We start from the raw sequence: 15,284 nt of genomic DNA, 5'->3' as shown, positions 1-15,284 counted from the left end.
GGGCCGGGTCATACAAAAGGCTTTAAAAATGGTACTGTCTGCTGCCTGGCTTGGTGATCAGCTCGGCCAGGCTAGAGCAAGGAAACAGGACTGGTTAGCCTGGTGAGAGTGTAATGTGATTGGGTGAGGTGTCTTTGGCATGATTTTGGCAGCACCGACTTGACTTTCTACAAGAGGATACGTTGTAAGCAAACCCACGAAAACCCATTTTAGATCCTCTCCAACAGCTAGACTAATAGAACACTGCGCCTTCTTATGTAGACATAGGCTACATGTAGCTGTAATCCGACTCGATGCGATGTCCCTACTCCCAAGAAATCAGTACAGAAACACTAAATATGCTAATGTGCTCTATGAACCCAACCAGTCGCTGGCGATACCCTTTCCACCGGTGTTGGGGCCTCCGTGGCTCAGCTGGTTAACGCTAGCGCAGCGTAGTGACCCAGGAGTCTCTCATCAATGCGGTCGCTGTGAGTTCAAGTCCAGTTCATGCTGGCATCCTCGTCTGCTGTACGTGGGAAGGCCTCCAGCAACCTGCGGATGGTCGTAGGTTTCCCCCAGGCTCTGTCCGGTTTCCACCCACCATAATGCTGGCTGCCGTCGTATATGTGAAATATTCTTGCGCACGGCGTAAAACACTAATCAAAAAAAAAAAAAATTTCCACCGGTGACGGACTGGGAATTTGAATTCTCCAAGCCAAAAAGAACGTGTTATATTATACCTGGAGAAGTGGACCATAATATTGTGAGTTAGGAAATTGGTAAAACAAGGCATGGTATTATGGAATTCTATCTTGTAACAGCCATATCCTATACTCTGTAGGGAGGACTTCGCAGGTTTGAAATTATCGAGTTGTTCACTGGTATGACCTTAAAACTTCAAAGGCATGGCAACTTGTTTTAGTGATTCATGCTTATAATTTGAAAGTTTTTATTTACTTCTTATAATAGGTGTTTAAACCGACTTGTAACTTGGACGAAGACCGGACATAACAGGCCGGAAAACATAACAATTCACAGGATGCTGGCAGACCAGAAGGCATCACTAATAAGACCAGTAGTATACGGAATAGGAGTTCTGGCGCACCTCTCTCGGGGCCTTCCCCATAACAAATAGAGGCCCCCCTTGGGCGGAAACGTCCTTCCAATTTAGCCCATGTTTCGTGGGTCTGGGATATAGCTCAATCGGCTGACAGAGGTGGGAATGGCGCTGTATGTAAGGGGTGTATTCATATACTGCGTATATAAGGGGATGTTTGCTAGCTCAAATCCGGATTTGGTCTCCTGTATATGTAGTATATGAATACATTACCTGCATATAGCGCCGGGCTCTACGCACTTCTAAGGAATCTCTGCAACTTTCGACAGTTTCGGAGGCAGAGAGACCTTACCAAGGGATGTAGTAGATGACCCAATGGTGGTGGGATGTGTCGGCGCCAATTAACCCCCCTAACGTTTGGTCGCTAGCGCAAAAAAATCCGGGGCCCGCCGTTAGGATGGTGATTAATTGGTAACAGGTTGAGCTATAAACCAGGCCTTTTGCTTTTTTGGACCATGGGTTCGAGCCCCACACTGGGCAGATTTTTTTACCCCAGGGGCTCTCGAGACATAGCATGGGGGTTGCCCTGGTTCCAAACAAGTTCCCCCTAGGCACCCCCCCCCCCCCCACAAAGACCGTTTTTCAGCTCTTGCCGAGCTAGTTTTCGGCCGCGATCTATAAGCTGTTTTTTCGTGCTTTCATCGATCTCTACGGCGTTGAATACCTTACGAGACTTGGCGCGTATCTCCTGCTTCAGATCAGAGTAGTTCTTGAGCTCCTGAACGATTTGCTTGAACTCTACGTCTGAAATAACACCATCAGATAATGCCGTAGAAACCTGCGCACAGAAGCTGTTAGGTTTGGCCTCAGCCAACAGTCGTATATCGTTAAGTTTCTTGGCCTTTGCGTGAAGTCGGTGGCTAACGAATTTTCCGGCGACATTTAAGACACCGCAAGCTAGCGCCGCAGCTTCAATGTCAAGACAGCAGGGGTTGCAATTATTGTTGTGAGTAGTCCCACGCCTGCAACCCCTAGGCCCAAACCGGCCGTGAGCATGGCTGAATCAAGGGCCTCGGTGGCCTAGACACCACAACGGTACTTTTTGTACAAGGCCCGGCGGAAATCTCGCTCAGTTTCAAGCTGCCTCTGTATTTCGCTGATATACTGCAGGCGATAGGCGTGCGCCACGCTCTCCGTCGGCGCGGTCGGGGCCAAGGGGTTTTCAACCATAATCTTCGGCGCGGTCGGGGCCAAGGGGTGGTCATCCGTAATCGTCGGCGCCGCGCCCTCCGGCGGCAAGGGGTTTTCATCCAAGATCGTCAGGTACAGTCGTCCCATATTGTCCGTCCTACGAATCAATAACGTGGGTCAGCTCTAAATTGTCGTCGGGATTACTAACACGAAAGCGGTGAAGGCCTATGCCGCTGTCTAAATAGATTTTATCGAGATGTAAAATGCCCCCTGTGACGACTCGTATATCCTCGAGAGAGCTCCGGATGACTGGGTCGCCCTGGGCCGGTAATTTGATCATAAGTCTGAGATCCTTTCCATTGTGCTCTACAGGCCACCTTATTTTCAACCCGGTAATCAAGGTGCAACGGCCACTGCCCGCGCCAAGTATGAGGTCGAAGATAAGTATAGATCCAGGGTTTAGTGGTAGTGCGGCCTTAAAATCGGTTTGCGCGGTAAGACGCACGGGCTTTACCATCTGCGACGACATTAGTACGAAGCGGCCTCTTCTGTCCCACTCTAGAATATAGCGACCGGCTGGTACGTACGACACGAAATAGGTTCCGGAATTGAAACTTTTTTTCACATCGATCACGGTGGTCTGGACCCACATCGGGGTCACCTTCACATCTATCCACCAATCGGGTTCGCGAGCTCTGGTAAGAACAAAGAGGGCTTCAAAGCGAATTAATGAGAGTTTTTGTTCTTCATTCACCTCAGACGGCGACCAGTGCTCTTGCTCTGCAGAGGATGAGACATCTTCAAGGGAAGCAAACGTGGCAGGTTCTGCTTGCCCCCCTCCCCCACCCCCCCGTAATCTTTTTGCGGTTGTTCTTGCCACTTTGAAACTGGAAGGCGTACATTTTACCTTCCTGGCCTTGAACTCCGACACATCTGCCAAGTTCGCTTAAAGACAGGCACGCAGACGGTTGGAGGAAACGGGCAAAGTACAGGGGAAACTAATGACCATCCGAAGGATGTTGACAGGCCTTCGCACTTACGGCCGGAAAAGCCAGGATGAGCTGAACTTCACCTCACGGTGACCACATTGGTAAGAGGCCCGAGAATCATTGTGCCACGCTGGCGCGTAAAAACCTAGACCACGGAGGTCCTGAATAAGTTAGACAGAAGTATTGTATACAGTTACACTTAAGTACGTAAGGAAATCAAACATACCTGTGGCAATCTACAGGAAAAGCAATACAGGGATTCGAGTCATGACTTGATGGTTGACCAACTGGGAACAGAACGAGACAAAATTTACGTTAAGCCACACCACGAAAACTAAAAACAATGTGTTTGTTTTCCGAGTCAGTTCAGAAGATAACACACATAAGATACATATCAATCCTGCTATTCCTGTTATAAATGTAAATACGTGTACTGATCAATTTCGTATGATGATCTGTTCATTGTAACAGCAATACAATAATTATAACAAGCCTTACCTTTACATGCCAAAGAATCTCTCTGCATTGAAAGGTGTGTCTCAACCAGTTCTCCAAATGTGCTGATGGCAATGACGACTTACCCGATGTGAAGTCCTCTGTTCAAAACAAAATCCATGCACCTGTTGCATACTTACGCATTCCAACCGTTTTCTTTCTTCTTCTAAGATTTTCAGTTTGGATGTAACAAACCGTAAAATGGCTTCTTTAAGATAACGGAGTTTCAAGGAAATTCTGAAGATATATCCTTTAAACAAAGTTCAGTCGTCTTGATCGTATCTACACGCTCCCAACTTTTCCTTTTGATCTTCTAGCACAGTTAAATGAAATTCAAAAAAAAAACCCAGCCTTTTAAGTCACCATAGCCCAGGCGCTCCTGGTTGTTTTGGATTGCTACATCACACATATACCTTACATTGAACTGATATTCAAGATAAAGGAAATTCCACGAAACAGAATACATTACGTTTGAATGTATAGTAAAACAAACTGAGTTAACACAAAAAACGATCCACACTCTGTATACTGGGCTGGCGGGTATATATCTAATTTAATTAATATATCTAAGGACAACAAATGGTAAACAATACACCGATTCACTCCATGTCCAATAAGTTTTTTCTAAACAATGTCTGCGGCCGAAAACTGGTGTCAACATTGTCTTTTACCTCTCACCTCGCCCTCACACACAACATCCCAGGTATCCTTTATTCGTTAATGGTGCAGCATTCCCGCATTTACGACACGGCAAACCTTTTCTTAAAAGCGTCCGTTTTCAAGTTTAACGCGCATGCGCCTTCTACGAAGGGCAGCCTTTTCAACACCCTGTGGTGCAGGTAAAATGACTACTGCTTTAGGAATGACTGCAACCACCTCCACTCATCACACTAACCTCACCCCCTCCACCCCACCTCCCCATTGTGAAGTTCAAACGTTCCTCGATATGCCGTTATCCAATAATGGATGAGCGAATCATTCGATGATCCATTTATTCCAAACATCAATCATTCATTCGGCAAACAGGCCTGCCACTTAGTCAGAAAATCAATCAGGCAATCAATCAGGTGTTCATTCATTCAACGATTGAATCAATCAATTAGTCTGTCAATAAATCTATCAATCAATCAACAAGCCAATCAATCAATCGATCTATCGATCGATCAATCGACCAGTTAGTCAAACATAGTCAGTTAGTAAATCAATCAGCTAATAATTTGGCCAAAAACTCTGCGTCTTAATCTTTCAATCAATTCACCTATTCCAATTAAGCGGGATTTAACTCTTTCGACCAGAATGCCGCAGACGAGATATCCTTCGTTTATGAAGTCACGCGGTTGAAAAAAAATTTCCAAAAAGGATTATTTAATGACAGGGGTTGTCCGTGGCTCAGTTGCTTAACACCCTAGCGCGGCGTGTTGACCCAAGATCCTCTCACCAATTCGACTGCTGTGAGCTCAAGTCCAGCTCCTGCTGACTTCCTCTCCGGATTTAAGTGGGAAGGCCTGGCAGCAACCTGCGGATGGTCGTGGATTTCCACCAGGCACTTACCGGTTTCCTCCCATCATAATGCTGGCAGGGGCTGGCAGAAGATAGGCGGTAAACAACCATTCTGTGACGACATGTGCGATCTACTAATGATTGACGACCATTTGTCCTCCACCAGGATGGTGAGCTTATTCTCAGTGTCTTATGTGAGAAAGTGCGAGGATAACCAGGCCAAGATCGATGGTTAACACCGGGCATCCTATTTTTCTTCATTCATGAAACTCAATGCCATCGAATAAGTCAATAATGCTTGACTAGGCCTATGGCGTAAACGACATTGAGATAAAAGAATATAAGCATACATTATCAACTGACTGGGCTTGCTATCCCCAGTTCCCCACTGAATGGGGCTATTGATGCTAAGTAATATTTTACGATGACCCTCTCATTCCGCGAGTTATCTCAACTAATTAACGGAATGAGTTCTTAACACGTTTTAACACGTATTTTTTTCAAGAATATAAGTATTTCACTTTATAAGCTGTACAGCACTGCACGTAAACAATTTCGTCTGTAACTTGCATAGTCATGTAAACATTCGTCACTCACTCAGTCACTCATCCAATGTTATCAGGGACCGTTTCCACGAAGCTTACTTAGCGTTAATTTGCCTTTAGCTAAGTACACGTAATATCTGTACAACATACGTTGTCATTTTAGATAAGGCGTTGCTTAGCTTAGTGAGCTTTATGAAACTGGCCTCTGGCAACCAGAAAACATAGAATAGTTGATTTTAATGAGTGAAACAGCTGCTGAGTATATGTCATGTGGAACCTTTTGAACAAAAGGTTGGAGATTGGGCATTGGTGGAACATTTGAGGAGCCTCCATTTAAAATCGCAATTCCATCCCATGCGTTATTTTAATCCTACTCTAGAACGTTATAAAATATAAAGAAATGTTTGGACGAGCATCTCCTCCCTAAAACAGTGGAATAACCCTGAGGACCGCTTTCACACTAATACGATTACAAACGTTTCAGCCTCAAAAAACGGTCATTTTGAAAGAGCGCAGTTTGTGATCTTTTCACATGGGTACCACGGGGGCATGGGTTTGTCAAAGGTGTATGGCGAATGAAGCTCAAAAGTACATGAAAATGCCCCCTGAACATCAAATATTAGCAACACATTTGCGTTAAATGTTCTTCATACACAGGTATCTCTCGGTCTTAATGTTTCTCGGTTGATTAACGCCCAAGTGGTTTCAAAGCATTCTTTCTCTGGCTTTTAACATCTAGATTAGGCAATTCATTACCTCGACACGACAGATTTGTGCAACGTATCAAAACATTGCTTGAAAAAAAAAGTGAAAAAGGAAGAAAAGATAACTATCAGGCAAAATCGTCTTTAAAGCATGTCAGGCTTCTATACAAGCGCTGAAGATTATGTGCTGTGTATCAAAATCGTCTATGTGCACCACAGTTATTATTTCTAAAAATAACAGTTTTTTTATATTATTTTCTGATTTTCCCCCTTTTCTGCGGAAGTGTTATCTGTAATTCATGAAAACAAAGAACAAACGTTTTGGTGTGTTTAATTTTCGCAGTTTTGATAAGTTCTGCAAATAAGAAAATCAGCATACACTACCATGTTATAATGTAGAACTCACTGTACATGTTGTTACATGTATTTTCTTCTTGTGTTACAAGTGTAGCTGTATGTAAACCTGGATATCAAAAGACACTTTGCCCACGACGGACTCCAGTGTAGAACAAGAGAATGGTAGGACATAATAGGCCTGTGCCAGCTGAGCAGCCGTTTTCACGTTAAATAAGTTAAAGTATATTCACTCACATGTACTGGTATCAGTTAATTTTGCAAACCTGATTACGATTGCATGAAGCCAACCAGTATCCACACACGCTCATATATGGAATATAAGCACGCTACGCTTGTCATCAAAGCGCAGGTTCAACCCCGTCCTTTCACAAGGAACTTCTGGAATTTGTTTTTTATGGATTCAATTTATTTTGTTTTTATTTTTTTGTTTGATTTGTGTTTTACGCCGTAACAAGGAATATTTCACTTATACAATGCCTGTCAGTTTTAAGGTGGTAGCAATCCGGGCAGAGCCCACCACAGGTAATTGTATATGGGCATGGCTTGTGTGGTATACAGTGAACAGCTACAAATACTGACATAAATGGATCTTGCGATTATTGACTTGGAACGCCATTTACGGACTGCCAATGGTATACGAATATCGGACATGACGCTTATATATACTGACATGTAGACCCTCTCCTTATTCACCTTAAAAGCCAAAAGCTTTGGTTACAAAAAAAAAAACAACATTTATGGCCAGAAATTCGATAATTAAACTAGATACAATTTTAAACAGCTCTGATCAGGAATCAGTATATGTATTTGGTGACGTGGCTTGATATTACAGAGAAACAAATCCAAAATCGAGGCAGAGATTGTTTAGCTTTGAGATAAAATCGCTTTAAATCCACCAAGCTACCAGATGAAGGATGAAGATTGCATATCATCCCATCAAATCGTCTAGACCTGGTATATTTAACATTTCTGATGTAACATGTTTTGAGATTTTTTCTTTATGTTTGGACATATTACCTCCATTTAGAGTCCGATCACGGTGATGTAAGCAAATGGAGACCAGATATGTTATTTACTATCTCTTATCTGACGGGAAAATGTTTGAACGAACTTTTATTACACATTTAATACTTAACTAAACTGTCTGGAAATGTCACTTTTAGCCGCTTTATCTCGTACATCCTACGATAAATATTTTATTTATTTATTTTTTTTTGATTGTTGTTTTACGCCGTACTCAAGAATATTTCACTTATACGACGGCGGCCAGCATTATGGTGGGTGGAAACCGGGCAGAGCCCGGGGGAAAACTCACGACCATCCACAGGTTGCTGCCAGACCTTCTCACGTACGGCCGGAGAGGAAGCCAGCATGAGCTGGACTTGAACTCACAGCGACCGCATTGGTGAGAGACCCCTGGGTCATTACGCTGCGCTAGCGCTTTAACCGACTGAGCCACGGAGGCCCCTACGATAAATATTGGGCCTTCTCGTTCTCGTTTTACAGTCCAAGATGTAAATCAATATTTTCTGGGCGATACAAAAATTTTGCTTTTATAAAAAAAATTCAAATCTCACTGACTATTAAATCACTGGAAATAACATACATAAGAAAAACTGCCGTTGTATATTAAATAAATTGTATTTTTAAATTATACGTAAAAAATTAACATGATTTTTGGATACCAAGATCAAATGCAAAGTGTAGATGTGCGGTGATACACAAACTAAAAAATATACTAGTATGGTGTTGGGAGGAATTATAATATATAGACAGAAGACATAAAGCACAAATGTAAATGAAACGAGATGGCATGTGTATGTCAGAATGTGTTAGATGGTCAGAGTCCTACCATGTTAAGTCAAAGATGCATTTTCCATGAAAAAGTATGTCTCAAATGGCGACAGTCATTTCATTTGTCGTTAAACTGGCAAGTATGGCGAGAGGCTGTTTATACGCCGGGATATCTTAGAGATTCACATCAAATGGATGATGATGTGTAAGGAGAAGCCATGGGATACAGAAATAGGTGGGGAGTGAGGCCGATTGCATGTCGGGATATGTTAGAGGGTCTAAGCATATGAACGGTAATGCACGGAGAGAAGCCATGGGGCACAGATGTAGGTGGGGAGTGAGAACATTTGCACGTCGGGATATGTCAGATGGACGCAGTAAATCAAGGAGGATGTACAGAGAAAAGTCGTGGGCTATAGGCACAATTGAGGAGTGAGAACATTTACACGTCGGGATATCTTAGAGGTTCATAGTAAATCAACGGTGATGTATAGAGAGAAGTCATTGGGTACAGATAGAAGAGGGGAGTTAGAACACTTACAAAAAGGAATATGATAGGGTTCACAGGATATCAGTGATGTCTCACTCCCCTCTCCTATCCAGAGAGACGTCGCCTGGAACAGATGGGAAAGGGGATGAGGACATTTACACGTCAGGATATGGCAGGGGTCACACGAAATAAATGACGACGTGGAGATAGAAGTCACTGGATACGGATGGGGAAGGGGATGAGGACATTTACAAGTCACGATATGATAGGGGGATGTCCAGGGAGTACTCGTGTGGTACAGATGGGAGAGGGGAGTAAGGGCATTTACATGTCCAGATATGGTAGGGGCTTACAGGAAATCAATGATGATGTCCAGAGAGAAGTCATAGTGTACGGATGACAGAAGAAAGTGAGGCTCGTGGGGTAAGGACTGGAAAGGTGAATGAGGACTTTTACACGTCAGGATATGTTAGAAGTTGACAGCAAATCAATGGTGATGTAAAGAGAGAAGCCATGGGTACAGATGGGAGAGGTGAATGAGGACTTACACCTCGAGATATGTTAGAAGTTGACAGCAAATCATTGGTGATGTAAAGAGAGAAGCCATGGGTACAGATGGGAGAGGGGAGTGAGGACATTTACAAGTCAGGATATGTTAGAAGTTGACAGCAAATCAATGGTGATGTAAAGAGAGAAGCCATGGGTACAGATGGGAGAGGGGAGTGAGGACTTTCACAAGTCAGGATATGTTAGAAGTTGACAGCAAATCAATGGTGATGTAAAGAGAGAAGCCATGGGTACAGAAGGGAGGCTGGAGTGAGGACTTTCACAAGTCAGGATATGTTAGAAGTTGACAGCAAATCAATGGTGATGTAAAGAGAGAAGCCATGGGTACAGATGGGAGAGGGGAGTGAGGACATTTACACGTCGGGATATGTCTGAGGGTCACAGCAAAGTAACGATGATGTACAGACAGGATCATTGCGTACAAATGCTAGTCGGGAGTGAGGACATTTACACGTTAGGATATGTCAGAGGGTCACAGCAAATCAGGGATAATGTACAGAGAGAAGTCATGGGGTAAAGATGTTAGTGGGGGATATGGCAGTTGGATGTTCAGGGGATATTCATGTGGTACATGGGAGAGGGGAGTGAGGACATTTACACATCAGAGTATGGTAGAGAATCACAGCAAATCAGGGATAATGTACAGAGAGAAGTCATGGGGTACAGATGTTAGTGGGGGATATGGCAGCTGGATGTTCAGGGGATATTCATGTGGTACATGGGAGAGGGGAGTGAGGACATTTACACGTTAGGATATGTCAGAGGGTCACAGCAAATCAGGGATAATGTACAGAGAGAAGTCATGGGGTACAGATGTTAGTGGGGGATATGACAGGGGGATGTTCAGGGGATATTCATGTGATACATGGGAGAGGGGAGTGAGGATATTTACACGTCAGAGTATGGTAGAGAATCACAGCAAATTAGGGATAATGTACAGAGAGAAGTCATGGGGTACAGATGTTAGTCTGGGATATGACAGGGGGATGTTCAGGGGATATTCATGTGATACATGGGAGAGGGGAGTGAGGATATTTACACATCAGAGTATGGTAGAGAGTCACAGCAAATTAGGGATAATGTACAGAGAGAAGTCATGGGGTACAGATGTTAGTGGGGGATATGACAGGGGGATGTTCAGGGGATATTCATGTGGTACATGGGAGAGGGGAGTGAGGACATTTACACATCAGGATATGTCAGAGGGTCACAGCAAATTAGGGATAATGTACAGAGAGAAGTCATGGGGTACAGATGTTAGTGGGGGATATGACAGGGGGATGTTCAGGGGATATTCATGTGGTACATGGGAGAGGGGAGTGAGGACATTTACACATCAGGATATGTCAGAGGGTCACAGCAAATTAGGGATAATGTACAGAGAGAAGTCATGGGGTACAGATGTTAGTGGGGGATATGGCAGGGGGATGTTCAGGGGATATTCATGTGATACATGGGAGAGGGGAGTGAGGATATTTACACATCAGAGTATGGTAGAGGGTCACAGCAAATTAGGGATAATGTACAGAGAGAAGTCATGGGGTACAGATGTTAGTGGGGGATATGGCAGGGGGATGTTCAGGGGATATTCATGTGATACATGGGAGAGGGGAGTAAGGATATTTACACATCAGAGTATGGTAGGGGGTCACAGCAAATCAATGATGATGTAAAGAGAAAAGTCTTGGGGTGCGAATGGGTGATGGGAGTGAGGAAATTTACACGGGATATGGTAGGGCGATGTTCACAGAGAATTCGTGGGGTACAGATGGGAGGGGGTGGGGAGTTACGACATTTACACGTCAGGATCTGGTAGAGTGGCACAGTAACTCAATGATGATGTACAAAGAGAAGACATGAGATACAGATGTATTATTAAAAACGCCAAAAAGTAATGGATAAACTTAATTACGATCATTATAAAGGAGCTGGCAGAAATGCATTTAGGGACAGTATATTGATACATTAGTTTGTTGAGTTTAATATGACACACATAGATTGTTCTCAAAATGTAGGCTGCAGTGTGACATCGGCCGTCATAGTAAACTAACAAATGTTCCGGTTCGAAATTAAACCTCAGTAAAACAAATAAAACCTAAATACTACTCACTAATCTGAACATGAACCTAAAACAATAGCCTCAATCAATCAATCAATCAATCAATAAAGCTCATCTTAAAAACCCTTGTCTGGAAATCCTTTGAAGTTCTCTATTTCATTTAAGCCATAAGAATGCCCCTAACGTAAAAAAAAATATCCAACACTTTATCAGTAGGGGTAACATTTTTAACTTAGTGAACGTGCATAAATTTTTGATTTACAGGCATAGATAAAAACACTTCTTATCAGATATGAAGTTTTAATATGAAGCTAAAGTAAATAGTGAACAAATTTTCTCTGATAATAAACAGACCATCCCCTTCGAGTCTTTACGTGTATGCAAAACCTGAGCTCAACAGATGCCCTACTTTTTGAGATTCCATGCTGACATTTACATAAACAACGATCTGAACAACACAGATGCTGCTAAATAGTCATTTTTTTATATTTACTGTAATTAATATGCATGACAGTAAAGGTTTTTTTTTACTTTTTAAGTAAAACCTTGGCTTTATACACTCAGTGCTTTTTAAGATACTATCCCCGACATTTACTTTAAAATCGCTTTCACAGTTTTATGTTTATATAATTTATGCGTCGAAATATACATGCGTATTGCGGCAGTGAATCAATAAGGACGTTCCAGGTCAATAATTACGAGGCCAATTCCCAATACGACGATTAATACGAACCACCAAAGAACTAAGAAAGTATATAAAGCACGAAATAGGACGGAAACATTGACATTACGTATTGCTGGTTATATTTTAAAAAAAATTGTGCCTCGAATGTCGCCAATCCTGCCATTATTTCTAGAACCAGCCAGTCTTAAATGTTTCATAATTTTCGGGTTAATGGAGCTTATGATGACGCGGAAAGTCTCTATCAACTTTAAATGTTGACAGCACCCTTCAGACTAAAAATCTTCAAACAACATTTGGCTTTTTTTAATCTAAGCTGTAAACTGTATCTGAGATAGGCACTATGTTACCTGGACACTCCCACTCTTTGCAAATATTACAGGTAATCTCAGATTTTAAATAAACTAAAGCTTTGTAGCTTGGAGATAAAATCTTTTTAATCCACCGTGCTCACAGTCGGTCTCTACAGATTGTAACAGATGTAACAAGGTTTAGAATCTTTTAGAATCTTTTAGAATCTTTTGGACAAAGATAGCGGATTGCAAATCGAAAATCCTAAATGCGAGATGTGTGTTCACTTCTAGTCTCTGCCTCGAACTTTCCTCTCGAACGAGGCAAAGAAACACCCCAAATAACCAGTCACAATAACCAAGTGAAATATACGTTCACTTGTTTTCTACAAATTGAATAGCGGGTATTGTGTTATATGTTTGGACGAGAGTTTATTTGTTAGACCGTGGAATATTTTGGCGTCAGTTTAAGCCAAAACATGTTCAGCCTGAAGTAAATATACTTATTGTTTATCTTACCAAAGGATCTCTTACAACTCTGACAGGACATTTATACTTATTGTTTTATCAAAACACAAAACGGCATTCAAAAGCAGATTTTGCTTATATCAAGGCATTTTCATGCGGGAATTCCCTTCATAATAGAAATATGACTACATGAACCAAACTCATTTCCACATATTTGGTGTCTAGTTAGGGAATAGTAAGCTTTATCGAACTATCGTGTTGGTTCATGCAATCATATTTTAATAAATTGGAAAGAATGAAGTGGTCCAGCGGTAACGTGTTTTTTTTTTTGGAACCGTTGAGTTGAAATGGATAGTTTCCTAGTTCGATTCCTATAAATGCATACTTTTTAGTGCCCAAGAATTACACTGAAAAACGAGCACTTGTTTATCAGTTTAGCTTCGTAATAAATGTCTGTTAAAGACAAAACTTGTTTGAAACATTAACATTAGACGGAAAAGGATATTATCCTATGCTTTTAACGGCATACAGTAGGCTGATGTTTATCAACGATTCTTTTAGCTTGGCCTTTTTAACACCCGGAACCTGTAACATAACAGCTTTAACAGCATACTAGGATAGCTAGTATGTGTCATTTCCAAGAAATCGCTGAAAGCAGGTTGGCAATCGACCTGATTTCCGATCTAGTTGCAAAGGGTCCTTTAGAATGAAGGCGTTTGATGAAATAACCGTGGTGCTCTTGTGTACTTGTGACGTTGGTTGAAATCGTCATATATCACGTAGAATCTAACATATGCTGCAAGGCAAGGCATGTACACGGCTTGAAATTGAAATTAACCTCTTCGAGAGAGGAAACCCACCCAGATACATGTAAGATTTACCATCTGGACAGTCTGTGGTTTCCTTTAAATATATTTTTTAATATCAATATACCGTTTAGAGAATGATACAGATTGCGCATGGTGAGGATTGATCTTTGAAAGCTTCTGCATATAGTCGTATTCATACAAGAACAGGCATGTGTCAACCAAAAGAGGACCACAATTTGTCCCTATAGAATATCTATACTTTACTGATATATGGTTTCCCGAAAATCACGTTGATGTTATAAATGGGAAATTCAAGCTTCACGATGAACCTCGAAACAACTCATGAATGTTAACCCTTGTGAAAGAACACTGCGCTCTCACCACGTGCTAAATATTATATATCGTGTAAGAAAATCATCTATCCCTGCCACATTCGTGTTAAAATGTTTGTTATGACAATCTGCTTGAAACTGTAACATCTATTCTTGTTTTGCGGACGCATTGACTATAATACATGTAAGCAAGTAGAGGACAAATGATTTTCAAAATAATCTCTTCAAAGGGATAAAAAAAATTTACACAAGAACATCATGAATCTTACTGCCCAATATAAATCAAAAGTTTTGCGGTTCTCAACACCTACGTCCAACTTGTACTGCATGTGTAGCTAGCTGATCATTGCTTCTAAACCTGTATAAGAAAATGATAGCATTTTGGGGGCCTTTGGCAGCTGGCAAACTGTTTTCGTCTCATTTCAAAGGCATAAATAAATAAATTGGATATTTTTGAAAACGCGCTAGCAATAAACTTACAAGTAATGTCCACACAAGCTCATATAGGGTATATAAGCGTATAACGTTTGCCATCCAAGCTATAGAACACACGAAGCGCGGCTTCAGTACCTGTCTTGAGCAAAGAACAGAAATCAATAAAAATCACCTCGAGGCACTACCTGTATATACTTACTTACTTGTTTGATTGGAGTTTTACATCGGGCTAAAGAGTATTTCACTGATGTGAATCTGGCCAGCATTATGATTGAAGGCAGTAGGGCAGAGTCTACTATGCTTTTGTATATAAGCATGGCTCGTGTAATATATATTGGACAACCAACTGTATTGACATACACAAGTTTTGGCGTAAAAAATTAGAACCAGTTTTATAAAAAATATTCAACAATTAACAATTCATACAGTTTTTCAGAGCTTTCGTCTCACCATGATTGAGTAGAGGAACTTGTTGCCTTCAGTTGTGAACCTTGAAATTTAGCATTTACTCGGAAGTCAAATCCGAGAAATTCCAAAA

Source organism: Liolophura sinensis, chromosome 2, assembly GCF_032854445.1.
Source record: "Liolophura sinensis isolate JHLJ2023 chromosome 2, CUHK_Ljap_v2, whole genome shotgun sequence".
Classification (NCBI taxonomy): domain Eukaryota; kingdom Metazoa; phylum Mollusca; class Polyplacophora; order Chitonida; family Chitonidae; genus Liolophura; species Liolophura sinensis.
This window is presented reverse-complemented; position numbering follows the sequence as displayed.